The sequence below is a fragment of the Zingiber officinale genome, chromosome 9A (assembly GCF_018446385.1).
Source record: "Zingiber officinale cultivar Zhangliang chromosome 9A, Zo_v1.1, whole genome shotgun sequence".
Classification (NCBI taxonomy): Eukaryota; Viridiplantae; Streptophyta; class Magnoliopsida; order Zingiberales; family Zingiberaceae; genus Zingiber; species Zingiber officinale.
The window spans coordinates 106,496,359-106,518,158 of NC_056002.1; the positions used below are offsets into that span (position 1 = coordinate 106,496,359).

General features: G+C 38.1%; 1 pseudogene; it reads right to left on the reverse strand.

Annotated features, from left to right (window-relative positions):
- Window positions 1-761: 761 nt before the first annotated feature.
- On the reverse strand, window positions 762-21,390 carry LOC122019433 (annotated as a pseudogene).
- Between the last annotated feature and the right edge of the window lie 410 nt (window positions 21,391-21,800).

The window sequence follows — 21,800 nt, forward strand, 5'->3', positions numbered from 1 at the left end:
TTCAAAGTTATATAACAACAATTGTTACTAAAAGTCAAATGGAAACCTTTTATATTTAAGCAAGAAATAGAAATAATGTTCTTTATTAATATAGGAACAAAATAATAATTATCTAGTTCTAAGACAAGTCCACTGGAAAGATTTAATAAGTATGTTTCGATGGTGACTGCTGCAACCTTTGCTCCATTCCCAACTAGCAGACTTGATTCTCCCTTGATGAGTCTTATGCTATTCCTTATCCCTTGTATGTCATTACATATATGGGAGTCATACCTAGTATCTAATATCCAAGTGTCTGAGGAAATAGCATGACAATCAATAACAAAAGTATTTGAAGAGGATCGAGCATCGGATGCCTTAGTCTTCTTCACAAACTCAAGGTAAATCTTATAATTTCTTTTCCAATATCCTATCCTGACACAATGATGGCATGATCCCTTTTTGTGCTGGTTCTACTGTCTTGGCCTTTTTGCTCTTCCACTTAGCCTGTTGTTTTGAATTTCTCTTAGAACCTTTCTTGGAGGAGTCTATTAACATCATAGTTTTCTATTCACCTTTAATAAAAGGCTCCACGACCTTGAGCATATTATTCATCTTGGGGATGGTTGATTCCAAATTGTTCATCCGTTAGTTCATCACAAATTGTGAATAACCTTTTGGAAAACTATGTAGAATCAAGTAAATACTTTACTCATGATCCATCATAAAAATGAGTGATGCTAAATGCTCTATGTAGCCATTCATCTTTTGTACAAATTATACTACAGACGAACCCCCTGCATCTTTGAGCAAAAGAGAATATTGGAGACCTTGAACCTTTTGGATCTAGTTTGCTCATCAAACAGCTCATGAAGATGATAGACAATATCATAAGCATCCAAATGCTCAAACTATTTCTATAGTTCAGGAGTCATAGCAGTTCGCATGATGCAACTTTTAAGTACAGAATCATCGTTATATTTTTAATGGGCCAACAAATTGGTCTGCAGTTGCATCGGCATCAAAACTAATGAAAAGAGGCTTATCAAGGACATAATCTAGCTTCTTAGCTTTGAGAACAATTCTCAAACTTTGAAACTAGTCCAAGAAGTTCGATCTAGTCATTTTGTTTGAATCCAAAATCAAACATAAATTAACAGAAGTCATAATTAAATGATTAACCTAAAAATCTAAAAATGATAATGTATTAGAGGCATGATTTTATTTATGTAAACAATTTACATGTAATAAAAGTTCACTTATTTTATCCAAGTGGGTTGATATCCACTATAGATAAGAACGACCTTGACTTTGCCTAAAATGCCATTCTTAGCTATAGCGGTAGGTAACAAGTTTGTCGATTACATATCACTTATATGCAACTATCACATTATCCTAGCAACTAATTGATTTTAGCATAAACATCGGGTAGTTAACACATTAACAAGTATACATCAAATGCATATCACCCAATTTCACCTCTATCCACATTGATCATGACTTTGGTATAACAAATCAACGTTTCAAGTTTAAAACTAACCCGTTAATCATGAGATTGCATCTCCATAGTTTGAACATATTTAATTTCAAGTTGAGCTTGACTTTAGTCAACAACTCAAATAAGAACTTAAACTCTGGTTCTTACCATATTAAAGGAAGGTGTAGATTTTAATATTTTGTAAGGGATTTAGTCTAATTTACATCATGAAAATATGATATTTACATGATACACTACAAGAAAAAAGCCTTACAACAACGGTTTTTCACCGTTGTAGTAGCCCTTTTCGGACTATTGTTAAAGGCTGTGTTGCTAAATGGGGTACTCAAAGATAACAGTTTTTAACCGTTGTCTTTGAAGGCAAAGACAACAGTTTTACAATGGTGAAAAACCGTTGTCTTTTCCTTCAAAGACAACAGTTTTTCACCGTTGTCTTTGAGCGTCTACCTTTAATAACAGGGTCTTCAATAACAGTTTTAAACTATCTACGACAACGGTGAAAAACCGTTGTCTTTTTTAGATAAAAAATAAAAAAAATTAATGCACAATTTTCCAATATTATAAATCATTCAAAATAATAAATTTCAAAATAAAATTTAATATACAATTTTCTAACATTCAAAAATAATATCTATAACATTCTGAAGAAATTTCATAAGCAACCAACAAAATTTCATAAGCAACCAACAAAATACAACAAAGCTATGACCAAGTGCTTTTGAAGCAAATTCTCCCCTAGGAAGGCTATCACATTGTTTGCTCACTTCAGCTAAAATTGCATCAACATTGACACCATCTCCAACAATGACAAGAACTACCTGACTATCAGGACTATGTTCTTCCTGTAAAATTAGCGATTTTATAAAAGAAGAGCACCAAACCCATGGAACAACTATCCTTATAGCAATTTGAAAGGTTTCATTGTGGATTTTTATCAAGTCTTCAGGTAATAAATTCCAGCTACTGAAAATTACAACAAAAAACATTAATAACACAGGCACAATAGAACAAAAGACTCTGCACCTGAGAGAGTAGATCTGCAGCTATGTGAACTGGATTGGCATGTCTATCGGCGATGACCAGCACCTCTGAAGGGCCAGCAGGCATATAAATGGAAACCATAGCTTCACTATTCTGCAAATTAGCCAAAGTATTCACCAAGGATCATTCTCTTCGTGATCAACAAAATGAACAGCTATGAGGATTGAACAGAAATTTAACTATTGTAGAGACATATCTCTAATACAATATCTATGAGATATATCCATACCAATTGAACACATTACTGGGAATCAAAAATGAAGCCACGACACTGGCAAAGGTTATCGGAATTAGGGAGAAACAAATAAATAACACCCAAGTTGATAGGTCAAAGCAGATTTATCTTTTTAAGTGTCAGAAAATTGATGGTAGATGATTTGTGTATTACTTGGGCAATGATGTAGTTATTTCCACTCCAATCCTGAGTCTAGTTTTAACCGCTCAAAAATGATATTTGCATTCACTATTTAGAGGCTATCAATGTCACAATTTTTTAAGCTAAGAACATAAACATTATTATAGTTCCCACTGGCTATGAAACTTTCTTGATAAAATTTGGTTCCTGTGTTTCTGTTAATCACTTTTCCAGGAAATAACAGTACCTGAGGTACAGGATTCAATTTTATTCTTAAGGCAGGGATTTAGCTGAATGATTGTTCCTAACAAATCTTATCTGACCTATAGCTCCAAGTTTCTGATTAACTACAAAGGGAAAAGAGCTAATAGTTTACAGAAGAGCCAACTGATCTGTCATTTCATTCCTGAAAGATCTAGAAAGGAATGGCCATATTATCTGTTACATTTTGATCTTCTTACTTAACATATTATCTTCTTCCAAAAATCACCACAAAACAAGATAATTAATACTACAGATTTGATTTGATCACTACATTTCCAGTACCTCATGACAAGGAAAAAATCATTTGTGCATAGGACTAAAACAAGGTAAGTAGATGTAATCAAATGATAAGAGCAATATTCATAGAAATGTGAGGCTACAGAATTATTATCATACCTGAAGAATCATTTTTGCAGCAGTAACATATTGATTTCCTGGCCTAAAAATTTTTTCAACCTGAAAAAAGCAATTAAAACATAGACGTAAAAGTAAGTGCAATCAATATTACATAATGCTTAAACCAAATGAAGAGGAGTATCAATTAAAAGCTTGACAGAAAACAAAGATTGAGTTAGTGGGGAGATCCTGCACCACAAGAGAATCTCATATAGGTGTATATTTGTTCATGTATGATATGTAGGATTGACACAACAGCTAGAGGAGGGGGTAGTGAATAGCTGATGTCTGAAATACACAAATCAAAATCTTGAGTGCAAAGCTTAATTAAATGTTCGTTATTCAATGGAAATAAAATAAGCAACACTAGCAACACTAACTACGTTGGTTCAGAACGCCTACATTCCAAATGTTTTTGTACTAACTAAATGAGAGATTCAAATATAGAATGCAGCAGAGAAATTTGCACACAATGCTCAGGCAACAAAATCCACCGTAATATAGTATCATATTCATGAAACAAGGCTTAATATATGTATATATATAATTGAAGCATGAGAATAATAGTTTGTGGTCAAGATTGCAAAAATGATGATTTTGTATGCAAGACAGCTCTCCTATAAAAAAGTTTGTAAAAGTAGAAGATGAGTTAGTGCTAGTGTTCCTAGTTCCTACTCTTTCTAGCCAAGATGCCCACCTATCACTATTAAGTTTCCCAAAATGATAAAGAGATATCACCTCAAAATCAAGCTACATATACAAAGCACAAAATTACAATCCAAATAAAGCAAAGATAGAAGAAACTTGAAAATACTGCCAAACAAGAGATGCAGCTTTCAATGGTGAGGGTTTGCAATCAACGTATTAGATGTTTGTAAGGATTACCTTTAGGCAAGATGATGTTCCCCAAGCCATCACTGAGATCGCCTAAAATAGAATGCATTGATACCATTGTGAGAAAAGACTTGTTGAAGAAAAAAAGAATGAAAAGGGTTAGAAATTGATGAACCTGAGCTCCCCCAGCTTTTAGAATGCGGGTGACGCCAGCTTTCTTTACACAATATAACACTTCTTGTTGTCACATAATCATGTTAACCTATGTCTTAACATGGAAAACCAGTGTAGGGATAGTGATGATAGATTATTTTTTAAGGCTACCTTGCAAATACTGCCATCACGACCAGGCGGAGTTGCTAGAACAATGGTTTTGCACCCGGCAATCTGTGCAGGCTAGTGTATACATAAATAAATTGAAAGTTAAACCAGATCCTTTTGCCTAAATGTGTCAAAATTCACTATGACTACAACATTGGATATTGTAAACAAGGATACTATACCACCAAGAGCATCAAAGCAGTTGAGGGTAAGACTGCAGTACCCCCTGGAACATAAAGGCCAACAGATGCAATGCACCGTGCTATTCTTTTGCACCTCACCCCCTTATGCATGTTCATTCTATGAATTAAGTCACAAGTACAAGGAAAATAAACAAGAGAAAGAAGGCTAGTGCCTTATTCTTACTTTCATATTCTCAATCTCCTTCTCAGGAATCCTTTGAGCAGCATGAAATGCATTAATATTGTCATAGGCCACATCAAACGCTTCTCTTACTATAGGATCAAGCTTAACAATGACAGAAAAATAAACCCACGGACAGCAGCTGGATCGAAAGAGAGGAGCTCGACGTCGGCAAGATCGGGAGAGGAACTCAGCATTGGCTTGGAGAGGAATGCGGCGACACTGCCAGGCTGGGCTCTACACCGTGAACAGATGGCAATGCCCTAGCGCGAGGAGGCGGCGGTAGTCGAGTGGTGCCAACGTGATCTGCGATGGCGGCTGCGTCGGAGCGACTACAATAGGAAACTAGGGCACGGGAGAGGGGAAAGGGCGGCGGCAATTGGCAGTAACCGGCAGCACCCTCGACGGCTGGCGATGGCTGTGGCTTCGGGAATGTGAGGGTAGCGGCGGCTGCGTCTTTTGCGGAGAAGTCGCCAAGGAGGAGTCGGAGATAGGTTTTTGTTCGTTTGAAGAGTCATAGAGAAGTGGGTTTTAGGTTTTTTTTCATGAAGTTAAAAAAACTGTTATGTTTTTAGGATTCAACAACATTCAATAGACAACAGTTTAATAAAACTGTTGTATATTATCACATAAGCAACACTAAAAGACAATAGTTTTTTAAAACCGTTGTCTTTGACACACATTAGACAACAGTGTTTTGAAAAACTGTTGTTATTTAAAAAATATTATGGTGAACAATAACAGTTTTCAATAAAACTGTTGTTAAATGGAAAAAAGACAACAATTTCTTAAAAAACTGTTGTCTATTAGGTGTGGTTAAATCCAAAAATTCTTGTAGTGATATGATATGCATGACATAAATGATGATATAACATATCGAACGAATGCCATAGATGATGACATGACAAATCATACGCATGACATAACATGACATATAACACATATAGCAAGATCTAATCATATCGAACAAATGGTAAAATCTTAATCATGTCATAATTAATGCATATACATGACATACAATATGACATGAATATTACATAAATTTAAATCTATTATAATTATGTTTTGGAAATACAAATATGTTATAATTTTATTTTGGAAATAAAAATATGTTATAACTCTATTTTAGAAATAAAAATATGTTACAAATCTAATTTTAATAAATCAAGATTTATCTAATCAAATTTGGAAACTAATTTTCAAATTCATTTAACATATCTCATCTAAAATTTTTCTATCAATCAATAATTTTTAATTATTTTAGAAATATATTTCTCAATTAATTTCTTAATAATTTAGGAAATAAATAATTAATATTTCTTAATTTATTACAGAATAATTTAGATCTAGATATTTTATAATTTTTTAAATCTTTCCAAATTTGGTATTTTCTAACAATTTAGGAAAATTTTCAAAAATAGAATATTTAAATAAATACAAAAATTTCAGAAAAGATAATTTCTATAATTTAATTTAGAATATATCAAATATGGATTTTTAAAGCATTTCAGAATCTTTGCAAATTTGGTATACCTAACAAATTAAAAAAAAAATTCTAAAATCAAATATTTCTTATTATTTCATAATATTTTATAAATAATAATTTTTAAATTAACATAATATTTCAAAATTTATTTTTCAAAAAATATTTCATAAACTTTCTAAAAGTAAAATTTCCTAACAATTTAGAAAACTTTCAAAAATGAAAAATTCTTAATAATTCTATAAAAATACTAAAAATTAATTACAACACTAATTATAAATCATAAAATAATTTTATGATCTTGTCATAGCATGATCTAGCTCTGATACCACTATTGGGATATGCCCGATGTGGTGTGTGATAAAAATATGTTTTGTAAACATGCACAGCGGAAGACTTAACGATAAATAATCTAATTTATTACATCACACACATCATATGCAAGCAAGATACAATCATGCTGATAAAATCATAAAATCAAATGAAATCAAATAATAATTATTTTAGATATACCTTACGAATAACCTATAATGAGAAGGGTATCAACTTTTTCCGATATTATCGAACCTCACCTCTATTCATATCCAAACCGAGCTCTTTAAGAAAACTCCAAGAGAACAAGCTTCATCTTCAGAAGGTATTAGTCATGAGTGTAGGAGAAGGATCAAGAAGAGGAAGAAGAAGCAAAAGGAAGATCTTCTTCCTTTGGGTGGCTTACAGAAACAAGAGGAGACCCTCTTGTTGTGGCCAGTAACAAGAGAGAGGGGGACGGAGAGAGACATTGGGTTTAGATTTCTAAAACCTAATCAAAACAATAATGACTTATATATTAATTCTCTCTTAACCATATCAATATATAGTCCTCTTTAATGAGTTGGATTAGAAAGTCCAAATCCAACCCATTATGCCTTAACAAAAAACTAGCCTATTAATCCCTTGGTTTGGTTCACAACTAAATCAAGTTGGTTCATGGCTAAACCAAATTGGTTCATGACTAAACCAAATAGGATCCAACTCTTTCATAAGAGATGTGGCCCATCCATGCTTCCATTCCGACAAATATTTCCATATTTTTCTTATACATAGTCTAAGCAAACATTTATTTCTTGATATGAGAATCCTATTCTCTAACTTATTTTACGTCTTTTAAAGACTCATAGTGGGTTTAACCTAATAGGTTCCCGATTTATCTTGGTCATCCATAATTAACTATTTAATTATAGAATGATCATGAGTGATATCTAGTAGTACATCATGATCACCAATTAACCAGAAAATCATAGTTAATCTTAGAACTAAGTTTGAACCCTTCAGCAGCTACAGTGAGTTGTGCCTCATTCCTTTCACTCATCTTATATATACTTGATTCATAACATGGGCTATATGTTTGCCCCCACTAGGCTGACTATGTCACACCTAGCCCAAGTAATACTTCCTCATTCTATGGAATCAAATTACTTGTACATGTGTACAAGAGTCCCATACTCTTAACATGTGATGCTTTTGTTAGAACTCCAAGGTTATTTTTGGTGTGATCAACCAAGTTAGATTAGGTATTGGTATGTTTTGATCCCTGTGTCTAAGTGTGTAGAAGCTTAGGAGCATAGAAAGTTGAGTGGAAGACGCGGCTAGCGAGAAGAATGTCACGGGAGAGAGCCCACGGGCTCGGTGCGTTCGAGGGACGAGATGCTGTAGATGAGTACACCGGTGGATGAGAAGGATGTGCATGACATTCGAGGGACGAGAAGCCAGAGCGAAAGCTTGGTTGAGGAGAAGGCCAGAAATTAGGTTCTGGTGAGCCCTATTTCGATTGACCAAAATCACCCAGGCGATCGGAGCAGCAGAAGAGCTAAAGTGGAGCTATGGAGCTGCTAGAGGCACCTTTAACAAGAGTTGAAGGTGCCTCCGTGACCTTCAGGAGTTGAAGGTGCCTCCATGACTGTGAAAGACTAAACAACCTTTTTGGTCTATCTCTATAGATCTTTATCCATAGGATGTAAGTTACTTCTCCCATGTCTTTCATGAATAATATCATGGATAACCAAACTTTAACTGTCTGTAGAATTGGCACATCGTTTTCTATAAGTAATATGCCATCAACATATAATATTAGGAATACGATTATACTTCTACTAACCTTTTGATACACACAATGTTTGTCTAGATATTATGCGAAATTAAAATCTTTGATTGCCTCATCAAAATGGATATTCCAAATCTTGGATGCTTGCTTTAGTCCATAAATAGACCGTTGGAACTTGTATACTTTATTTTTGTTAATATATGTGAAACCTTTAGGTTGTATCATATACACGTCCTCGAGCAGGTTTCCATTAAGAAAAGCTATTTTCACATCCATTTTCCATATCTTATAATCATGATGAGCTAATATGGCTAGGAGTATCCGAATGGATTTAAGTTTGGCTATAGGTGAGAAGGTTTCGTCATAGTCAATGCCTTGCCTTTGATGATAGTCTTTCACCACCAACCTTCCTTATATGTAATTACATTACCATCCATGTCAATTTTTTTCTTGAAAATCCACTTGCATCCTATAGGCGTAATGCCTTTAGGTGGGCCCACCAAATTCAAAACTTAGTTTTCATACAAGGAATCCATTTTCAACTTCATGGCTGTAAGCCACTTGCCCTTCTCTGAGCTATTTAGAGCTTCTTCATAATCAGTAGATTCCTCATCCTCAATGAGTAACACATCATTCGATTCTCTTGCAAGAGATCCATATCTTTTAGGAATATTACATGTCTTACCTAATCTATGAGGAGGTTGTGTCATAATCGGTTGCAGTTCATGACTAGGCATCTCATTAGTGTCTATTGGAGTCTCTTGAACTTCATCAAGTTCAACTATACTCCCACTTGCTTCCTATAAGAGAAGCTTTTTCTCTAGGAATACAACATACCTTGAAATAAGAACCTTTTATTTCAAGGGGTGATAGAATTGGTAACCCTTAGTTTTCTTAGGGTATCCAATAAATAAGTACTTATTAGACTTAACGTTCAACTTGTCTGATATAATCCTCTTCACATAAGCAGGACACCCCCATATCTTCAAATACGATATGAGGGGTTTCTTACTAGTTCATACCTTATATGGAGTAGTTGATATTACCTTCGTCAAGACTCTGTTTAGCAAGTAAACAGCTATCATGAGTGCATAACCCCAAAAGGTTTTGGAAAGATTTGAACGATCCATCATTGACCTAACCATGTCTAATAGAGTTTGATTACGCCTTTCTGATACACTATTATGTTGTGGCATATAAGGCAGAGTCCATTGAGACAATGTACCATTGCCCCTTAAATAATCTTGAAACTCTTGGCTTAAATACTCACGACCTCGATCAGATCGAAGTATCTTAATACTTTTACCAAGTTGATTCTCGACTTCATTTCTGTATTCTCTAAACTTTTCAAAGGCTTCAGACTTATGTTTCATTAGATACATATACCCATAACAAAAGTGATCATCAATGAAAGTAATAAAGTAGCTATAACCTCCTAGTGCGTGAGTTGACATTGGTCCACATACATTGGTATGTATGAGCCCAAGTAACTCATCACCTCATTCACCCTTTCTAGAAAAAGGTAACTTTATCAACTTGCCTTTTAAACATGAATCACATGTTTCAAATGTATCTAATTCAAATGATTCGAGAATTATAATCTTTTGCAATTCAAACATGCGCTTCTTTTTTATATAGTTAAGGTGACAACACCACAAGTAAGAGGTTAATTGATTATCTATTCAAGACTGTTTATTGCTCATTTCGATATTGAATATGTCACCAGATATATCTAATGCGTAGATGTCATTGCATAAAGTTCTAGTGCTATAAAGAACGTCATTCAAAGTTATATAACAACAATTGTTACTAAAAGTCAAATGGAAACCTTTTCTATTTAAGCAAGAAATAAAAAAAATGTTCTTTATTAATATAGGAACAAAATAACAATTATCTAGTTCTAAGACAAGTCCACTGGAAAGCTTTAATAAGTATGTTTCGATGGTGACTGCAGCAACCTTAGCTCCATTCCCAACTAGCAGATTTGATTCTCCCTTGATGAGTCTTTTGCTATTCCTTATCCCTTGTATATCATTACATATATGGGAGTCATACCTAGTATCTAATATCCAAGTGTCTGAGGAAATAACATGACAATCAATAACAAAAGTATCTGAAGAGGATCTAGCATCGGATGCCTTAGTCTTCTTCACAGACTCAAGGTAAATCTTACAATTTCTTTTCCAATATCTCATCTTTTCACAATGATGGCATGAGCCCTTTTTGTCCTAGTTCTACTGTCTTGGCCTTTTTGCTCTTCCACTTAGCCTGTTGTTTTGAATTTCTCTTAGAACCTTTCTTGGAGGAGTCTATTAACATCATAGTTTTCTATTCACCTTTAATAAAAGGCTCCACAACCTTGAGCATATTAATCATCTCGGGGATGGTTGATTCCAAATTGTTCATCCGATAGTTCATCACAAATTGTGAATAACCTTTTGAAAAACTATGTAGAATTAAGTAAATACTTAACTCATGATACATCATAAAAATAAGTGATGCTAAATGCTCTATGTAGCCATTCATGTTTAGTACAAATTATACTGCAGACGAACTCCCTGAATCTTTGAGTAAAAGAGAATCTTGGAGACCTTGAACCTTTTGGATCTAGTTTTCTCATCAAACTACTCATGAAGATGTCAGACAATATCATAAGCATCCAAATGCTAATACAATTTCTGTAGTTCAGGAGTCATAACGGCTCGCATGATGCAACTTGTAAGTACAAAATCATCGTTATATTTTTGATGGGGCAACAAATTGGTCTGCAGTTGCATTGACATCAAGACTTATGAAAATATGCTCATCAAGGATATAATCTATCTTCTTAGCTTTGAGAGCAATTCTCAAACTTCGAAACTAGTCCAAGAAGTTCGGTCTAGTCATTTTGTTTGAGTCTAGAATCAAACATAATTTAACAGAAGTCATAATTAAATGATTAACCTAAAAATCTAAAAATGATAATGTATTAGAGGCATGACTTTATTTATGTATACAATTTACATGTAATAAAAGTTCACTTATTTATCAAATTCAAATACCCTTATTTTAAATTTGGGAGATGATAGGTTTTCTCCAAGTGCGTTGATATCCACCATAGATAAGAACAACCTTGACTTTGGCTAAAATGTTATTCTTAGCTATAGCGGTAGGTAACAAGTTTATCGATTACATATCACTTATAAACAACTATCATATTATCCTAGCAACTAATTGATTTTAGCATAAACATCGGGTTGTTAACACATTAACAAGTATGCATCAAATGCATATCACCCAATTTCACCTCTATCCACATTGATCATCACTTTGGTACAATAAATCAACGCTTCAAGTTTAAAACTAATCCGTTAATCATGAGATTGTATCTCAATAGTTTGAACATATTTAATTTCAAGTTGAGCTTGACTTTAGCCAACAACTCAAATAAGAACATAAACTCTGGTTCTTACCATATTAAAGGAAGGTTTAGATTTTAATATTGTGTAGGGATTTGGTCTCATTTACATCATGCAAATATGATATTTACATGATATTATATACATGTCATAAATGATGTTATAATATATCGCATGCATGGCATAGATGATGACATGACAAATCACACGCATGATATAACATGACATATCACACATATAGCAAGATCTAATCATATCGGACACATGGAAAATCTTAATCATGTTATAATTAATGCATCTACATGACATACAATATGACATGAATATTACAAAAATTTAAATCTTTTATAATTATGTTTTGGAAATAAAAATATGTTATAATTCTATTTTGGAAATAAAAATATGTTACAAATCTAATTTTAATAAATCAAGATTTATCTAATCAAATTAGGAAACTAATTTTCAAATTCAATTAACATATCTCATCAAAAATTATTCTATCAATCAATAATCTTTAATTATTTTATAAATATATTTCTCAATTAAATTCTTAATAATTTAGGAAATAAATAATTAATATTTCTTAATTTATTACAGAATAATTTAAATCTAGATATTTTATAATTTTTTAAATCTTTCCAAATTTGATATTTCCTAACAATTTAAAAAACTTTTCAAAAATAGAATATTTAAATAAATACAAAAATTTCAGAAAAGATAATTTCTATAATTTAATTTAGATTATCTCAAATATAGATTTTTAAAGCATTTCAGAATCTTTGCAAATTTGGTATACCTAACAAATTAGAAATTTTTTCTAAAATTGAATATTTCTTATTATTTCATAAAATTTTATAAATAATAATTTTTGAATTAACATTGTCACGCCCCGGAGGAGTCCCTGTCCGAAGAAATTTCGACAACATCTCCCCTGTACGGAGGACAGTCTGAAACTTTACTACATCACCATATACCTCAGCCACATGCGGCTGGAATAATAACATCAATAAACAAACAGTAACACAGTCATCCACGCAGTTTATATCAATTTCAGTCTTTGGCTGACACAACCACGCAGTTTATTAGTAAACAAACCGAACAGTGATAAACAAACTCGAAAACAACCCTACTCAACTGCATCCATAAATCTCAAAACATATTCCTACTCCACTACACTCATAAAGCTCAAATCCGACGATAAGATCAACTTACCTCTTCTGCCATCTAGGCAGGTATGTAGTAAAACATATCGAATAAAAATTCATCGACAAGTACAATCCATACAAGCTCCAAGTATCAAAACAAAACAAGTCTAAAAATGGTCCAAAGAAGAAAACCAAAAGATCAATAATGCCCTCGTGGTCTGCAGGGGACTAGCGACTGGAACTCTCTCCTGACAGCATTAACCTGAAATAGCAACGGAGGAGGGTGTGAGTCCAACACTCAGCGGGTAACAACTGATATGCATAATAAAGAAGATAACAGGCAGCACTAATCATGCGTACAATCTCCTGATACAAGAAGGATAAATGTAAGTGAAACAAAACAGGAGAAAACTATACAAACCAGGACCAAGGTACAAGTACAACAGGGTCGTCAAACCGAGAGTGTCATAATCCTGTATGCATGTCAATCATATGCATCCATATAAATGCAGCAAGTAAATGCAGCAAACACAAGCAATAAATGCATCATGCATATGATGCCAATGACATGGTCACCCCTGATGCCAGTCAGCCATCTCACACACAATGGTGAGACCGAGTGGGTAGAGCTGTGACAACCGTGCACTCTAACATCTCTACTCCTGATGAGTGACCGAGTGGACGGGATGCTGTCGGAGTACACCTATCCTCCTACTCCAAATCATAAATGGGGGAGCTCAATGCTCTCATCTCCCGGTACACGATGACGGGGAGGAATCTCTACCTGCTACCACGCTGCATCACACTATCCATGAGCGAACCAACGGAGCCAAACAGAGCGGAACTGTCTGCCGGCAACCACGCTGAGTCACCAGACCAACGGAGCCAAACAGCAGAACTGCCACACACCTGTCTGATATACCACTAACCCATGAGTGGTGGTGTGTACAAATACATGTAACTGGCAATGTGCTCGACAATAATGGAGCAGACAATCACACAACATGTAATCATGCAAGATGATGCATGACATTAAACATGACAATATCATGAACAACATAACAATAACCATATAAATAAACACAAAGTATGTACCACAGGACAATGTATCAAATTGAAGGTACACCGATCAGATAGGGTATCAAATAAACCCCAGGTCTTGAACATAATGTATAATATGGTTGTGTCACTACCTCTAAAGCCTGTATGATCAGGTAAATAATAACATGCAGTGCATAATAAGTAAACAAGCAAACATGTAACAGATCATGTAGTGACCAACCGAAACAAATGGAAAACACAATCATTGCTATATGTTAAACACATTATTATGCATATCAAAAGACATAAGTCAAAGTACCCGCCTCCAATAAGAAATGGTCCAATCAGATAATCGAGATGCTCGTCTCGTGTCAAGGTCCTGTGTCACCAATATAAACATATTCTATTTAGCTACAATTCTTATAAATAGCTAAATAAAAATCCCTAACCCTAATTTATTCAAATTTTCATTTTCAAGTGTAACTACAACAAGAATAAATTCCTCCTCTAGTCAAATCCAAATAATTATCCCTTCTAAAACTCATCAAGATATAAGAATTCCTCGGTTAGTCAATGTCGGAGGTACACGCTGCGATACCGCTGTCCAACATGGTTAAATGCCCGAAAATTAACAATCCATCACTGTATTACCTATTTTAGAGGCTATGGTTAACGCTTACCTCAACTCACAGCTCAAGCTGGTTGCTGCCGAAGAAAAGTAGCCACTGAAAGGTAACTGCCAGACCCAAGACAATCCACAGCAAGTCTTATTTCACGTTACAATCACACTTACAGCACCATAGCAAGTCCTGTTGGAAATTCTTCCTCACTGTTGGTTCAAGATGAGATCACAAATCAAAAATACCAAATTAATAGCCTACCTCCAAAAATCACTACTAGGGCACGGGTTGGAGGGCTTCAACAGTAGGGAACTAGGGCATAGGTGAGCCAACAACGATTTAGGGTTCGGCTGACCGGCACTAGGGAAAATGACGGCGGGGTAGAGGAGAGGCCGGCAACACTTCCTGACGGCGATGGCGCTGTGCAGAGGCGCTCGGCGTTGCTGGCGGTAGTGGCGTCGGCAGTGCGGCTCGACGCTAGGGCAGAAAAAAAAGGTGGCGTCGTGGGGAGATCGGAGAGTGCGTCGACACGGTGAAAAACCTTCGTGACCAAGAGGTGCTGCTAGGGCTTCGGCAGCAGGGGAAGAAGACCGGCCCGGCGCTGCTCGGTGTCGGGAGAAGGAGAGAAAGGGATCAGGAGGCAGAGGAGGGCTTCGGGTAGTGGCGAGAAGAAGGATCAGAGAAGAGGTGAGGCACGACTTTTGTTCGGACGAGGAGGTAACCGCCGCCTGTGGCACCGGTTAGGGTAAGCAGTCGGGCGCGTGGGGGAGGAAGCAACGGCGAGGAAGAGGAAATAAAAGAAAAAAAAAAGGAAAAGGAAAAAGAAATAAAACTTTTCCTCATTAAAACAGGGTAGCCTAAACAGGCTTTTCCGGGCCCCGTTTTCATCCCCGTTAACTCGTCCATACGAGCTTCGAAAAATTCCCGAAAAATTTCCAAAAATTCCAAAAAATTCCCTTATTAATATTCGCCTATTTTTGGTATTTTACATTCTCCCTCACTAATAAAAATTAGGTCCCCAAATTTCGTTATCTACCATCAGCAAGTACTAACAACAGATATAGAGTATAAATGTTGAACGGTAAATTAAATCACATACCTCAAGTGAAAAGATGGGGGTATCGAGCTCGGATAAAAAAAAATAGATTACAACATTGTCAATAAGGACAATGGAAACCGATCCAAACAACCTAGGAATACCGAAATCATTGAGTCCATGAAAAACATCTAGGGCTTTGTAAGCCTAAATGGGAAAACCTAGAACTCATAATGCCCGTACAGCAGGCATACTCAACTATAAGATCCCCGACAACAAGTCTGAAATCTGATCACTAGCTACAAATCACCAGAGAAATAGATCATCGAATGTGAGAGCAACGCTCCATCACAAGAAATACTACATATGTGGGAGCAACGCTCTTCTACGAGCAATCTACAATATGTGGGAACGACGCTCCATCACAACAATCCATAACATGTGGGAGCAATGCTCCACTACAACAATCCATAACATACCGCTAGAGCATTGGTAAGCCCAAATGACATTACCAAAAACTCATAATGGCCGGAATGTGACCACCCTCGTCTGGCAATCAACTGTGGCATGATATGCTGACAAACAATCCATGCCAAGTATAATATCAAAATCGACCATTTCCAATACTAAAAGATCCACCGTAAGTATTAGGTTGCCAAAATCTAATGGGCAACCTCTGACCTCTTGGGTGACGCCCAAAGTATCACCGGATGGTAGAGAGACAATCAGTCGCTGGGGTCTATAAGTGGGTAATCTACCAATCTTCCACATAAAAGTACGAGATATAAAAGAATGCGAGCTATCAGTATCTATCAGTATATCTGCAGATAAGGCATAAATAGAAATCGTACCGTGGAAAACGGATCTGTCGGCTCGCTGCGCATCCTCTCGGGTGACCGCATGAATACGCCCAGTCTCTGACGGAAGAAGAGGTGGTAACGCTGCCAGCGGCTGCTGCAGCTGGGCAGAAGCCTGCCACTGATGCGGTGCTAGATACTGTGCCATAGAAGCCTGAGAGGGCGGCAACTGATACTGTACCGAGAGCTGAAACTGCGTCTGATACTGAGCATGTGACTGGGGCTGTAGCTGATACTGCCCCTGAGGCAGATAATGAGATCCCGGAACGGAGCTCTGGGGTACAATGGGAGTACTGGGGTACTCCTGTCCGAACATGCCAAATGCAGCTGCTGCAGGGGGAGCACTCCGCTGCTGGCCATGCGAAGGTTGGGCTCTTCGCCCTCCTTGATAAGTTCCGGACTGACTGGACTGCCCTCCATGATCAAACCCTCCGGAAGTCATATGCTGAGTCTTCTGCGGACAATCTCGGCTCTGGTGCCCAGGCAGTTTGCAATGAAAGCAAACTGCCTGTCCCAGAGAGCAAACTGAGGTGATGTGATCTCTGGACCCACATCTGAAACAGCGAATGTCGCTGGCGGGTTGTTTCCAGTTATGCTGCTGTGTAACCGGTGGCTGCTGGATCTGTTTAGATGTCTGACCCGTATGCTTCCTCTTCTTGTCCGGAAATGCTCTCTGCTGAGCTAACTCTATCATCAAGGCTCGATCCAGTGCATCTGAGTAAGATGCGATCCCTAAACCGACAAGCCGTACTTGCAGATGACCATCCAGTCCCTGTATAAACTGCATCATGCGGGATCTGTCCTCCACAACTAACTCTGGACAAAACTTAGTCAACCGATTGAATTCAGTATTATACTCCGTCACCGAGCGATTGTTCTGCCGCAGACTCATGAAATCCTGCCGGCGAGCCATCTGATATGCTAGTGGAAAGAAACGGCTCTCAAAAGCCTCTCTGAACCTAGCCCAAGTAATGTTCCGCTCGGCGATGATGGAACGCTGAGTAATCCACCAAGCGTTAGCCTTATCCCGTAAATGGAAAGCAGCCAGCTCTGCTTTCTCCCACTCGGAGCAAGTCATATATAAGAAGGTCAGCTCCATAGTCTCTATCCATGACAGGGCCATACTCGGATCACAGTCTCCTTGGAAGAGTGTAAATCGACTCTTCATCGACTCTGCCAACACTGGAATCCTAGCTCGTGCCGTGACAATGTCAGTGAGGTGTGTCGGAACGGCTGCAGGAACTGGCAGAACCACTGGAGCTGGTGCTACAGGTGGTACCGCTGAATAGACCGGAGGAGGTACTCCCGGTGCTGCTGTATAAACTGGAGCATATGCCATCGGTGGCACTGCAGGGTGAACATAGGTGGCCGCGGCTGGATGTACGGTAGGTAAAGGTACCGGATGTGGAGCAGCCGACATCGCTGGTGCAAGTGCTGCTGGGTATACTGTAGGTACTGAGGGCACAGGTGCCACTGGTGTCGGGTACACGGTAGGTCCAGGTGGCGTTGGTGCCGAGTACGCCGTAGGCTGGGCCGGGGCAAGTGTCGAGTATGCCAATGGTACCCCTGGTGGTACCGGAAATACGGTAGGGATATGTACACTCGGCACAGCCGAGGTAGGTACCTCTATAGGAGCCATCGGGGTCTGAGAGCCCAACACGCCCGCAGTATGCTGAGTCTGTCCCTGACTGACAGGCTCAGCCTCAGTAGGCATCTCTGGCATATCCAGAGATCCCAAAGTCCTCGTACGTGGTCGTCCAACACCACGTCTCGCAACAATACGTGTAGATCTCCTCATATCTGTTAAATTATATCACAGATATTACTACAAGTATTAACAATTACTAAAATAACATCATACCTAATTACTGTCTGGAGATGTTCCGTCACTGTCCAGTCCCCATATTGACCTCGGAATTCCGAACGAGTAAATCGCCGGGAATCTATACAAATCTGAAACGGAAGTCCGAAATATAACCATAATGGAAATCCGTACAAACCGAAATAGATATCCAAATATCTAGAACACCAAAAGCAGGTATCATAACCCGCTCTGATACAAATAAATTGGTATCAGATAAATCTCGAAAATCCAACACACGGAAATCAAACAAGTATCGCCAACCTGGCTCTGATACCACTAAATTGTCAAGCCCCGGAAGAGTCCCTGTCCGAAGAAATTTCGACAGCATCTCCCCTGTACGGCGGACAATCTGAAACTTTACTACATCACCATATACCTCAGCCACATGCGGCTGGAATAATAACATCAATAAACAAACAATAACACAGTCATCCACGCAGTTTATATCAATTTCAGTCTCTGGCTGACACAACCACGCAGTTTATTAGAAAACAAACCGAACAGTGATAAACAGACTCGAAAACAACCCTACTCAACTACATCCATAAAGCTCAAAACATATTCCTACTCCACTACACTCATAAAGCTCAAATCCGACGATAAGATCAACTTACCTCTTCTGCCGTCTAGGCAGGTATGTAGTAAAATATATCGAATAAAAATTCATCAACAAATACAATCCATACAAGCTCCAAGTATCAAAACAAAACAAGTCTAAACATGGTCCAAAGAAGAAAACCAAAAGATCAATAATGCCCTTTTGGTCTGCAGGGGACTAGCGACTGGAACTCTCTCCTGACAGCATCAACCTGAAATAGCAACGGAGGAGGGTGTGAGTCCAACACTCAGCGGGTAACAACTGATATGCATAATAAAGAAGATAACAGGCAGCACTAATCATGCGTACAATCTCCTGATACAAGAAGAATAAATGCAATTGAAACAAAACAGGAGAAAACTGTATAAACCAGGACCAAGGTACAAGTACAAAAGGGTTGTCAGACCGAGAGTGTCATAATCCTGTATGCATGTCAATCATATGCATCCATATAAATACAGCAAGTAAATGCAGCAAACACAAGCAATAAATGCATCATGCATATGATGCCAATGACATGGTCATCCCTGACGCCAGTCAGCCATCTCACACACAATGGTGAGACTGAGTGGGTAGAGCTGTGACAACCGTGCACTCTGACATCACTACTCCTGATGAGTGACCGAGTGGACGGGATGCTGTCAGAGTACACCTATCCTCCTACCCCAAATCATAAATGGGGGAGCTCAATGTTCTCATCTCCCGGTACACGATGACGAGGAGGAATCTCTGCCGGCTACCACGCTGCGTCACACTACCCATGAGCGGACCAACGGAGCCAAACAGAGTCCAACTGCCTACCGACTACCACACTGCTACACTAAACCAACGGAGCCAAACAGAGCGGAACTGTCTGCCGGCTACCACGCTGAGTCACCAAACCAACGGAGCCAAACAGCAGAACTGCCACACACCTGTCTGATATACCACTAACCCATGAGTGGTGGTGTGTATAGATACATGTAACTGGCGATGTGCTCGACAATAATGGAGCAGACAATCACACAGCATGCAATTATGCAAGATGATGCATGACACTAAACATGGCAATATCATGAACAACATAACAATAACCATATAAATAAATACAAAGTATGTACCACAGGACAATGTATCAAATGGAAGGTACACCGATCAGATAGGGTATCAAAGAAACCCTAGGTCCTGAACATAATGTATAATATGGTTGTGTCACTACCTCTAAAGCCTGTATGATCAGGTAAATAATAACATGCAGTGCATAATAAGTAAACAAGCAAACATGTAACAGATCATGTAGTGACCAATCGAAACAAATGGAAAACGCAATCATTGCTATATGTTAAACACATTATTATGCATATCAAAAGACATAAGTCAAAGTACCCGCCTCCAATAAGAAATGGTCCAATCAGATAATCGAGATACTCGTCTCGCGTCAAGGTCCTGTGTCACCAATATAAACATATTCTATTTAGCTACAATTCTTATAAATAGCTAAATAAAAATCCCTAACCCTAATTTATTCAAATTTTCATTTTCAGGTGTAACTACAACAAGAATAAAATTCCTCCTCTAGTCAAATCTAAATAATTATCCCTTCTAAAACTCATCAAGATATAAGAATTCCTCGGTTAGTCAATGTCGGAGGTACACGCTGCGATACCGCTGTCCAACAAGGTTAAATGCCCGAAAATTAACAATTCATCACTGTATTACCTATTTTAGAGGCTAGGGTTAACACTTACCTCAACTCACAGCTCAAGCTGGTTGCTGCCGAAGAAAAGTAGCCGCTGAAAGGTAACTGTCAGACCAAGACAATCCACAGCAAGTCTTATTTCACTTTACGATCACACTTACAGCACCATATCAAGTCCTGTTGGAAATTCTTCCTCACTGTCGGTTCAAGATGAGATCAGAAATCAAAAATACCAAATTAACAGCCTACCTCCAGAAATCACTGCTAGGGCACGGGTTGGAGGGCTTCATCAGTAGGGAACTAGGGCACAGGTGAGCCAGCAACGATCTAGGGTTCGACTGACCGGCACTAGGGCAAACGACGGCGGGGTAGAGGAGAGGCCAGCAACACTTCCTGACGATGACGGCGCTGTGCAGAGGCACTCGACGTCGCTGGCGGCAGTGGCATCGGCAGTGCGGCTCGACGTTAGGGCAAAAAAAAAAGGTGGCGTCGTGGGGAGATCGGAGAGGGCGTCGGTGCGGTGAAAAAACCTCCATGACCAATAGGTGCTGCTAGGGCTTCGGCAGCAGGGGAAGAAGATCGACCCGGCGCTGCTCGGCGTCGGGAGAAGGAGAGAAAGGGATCGGGATGCAGAGGAGGCTTCGGGCAGTGGCGAGAAGAAGGATTAGAGAAGAGGTGGGGCACGACTTTTGTTCGGACGAGGAGGTAACCGCCGCCTGTGGCGCCGGTTAGGGCAAGCAGTTGGGCGCGCGGGGGAGGAAGCAACGGCGAGGAAGAGGAAATAAAAGAAAAAAAAAAGGAAAAGGAAAAAGAAATAAAACTTTTCCTCATTAAAACAGGGTAGCCTAAACAGGCTTTTCCGGGCCTCGTTTTCATCCCCGTTAACTCGTCCATATGAGCTTCGAAAAATTCCCGAAAAAATTTCAAAAATTCTGGAAAATTCCCT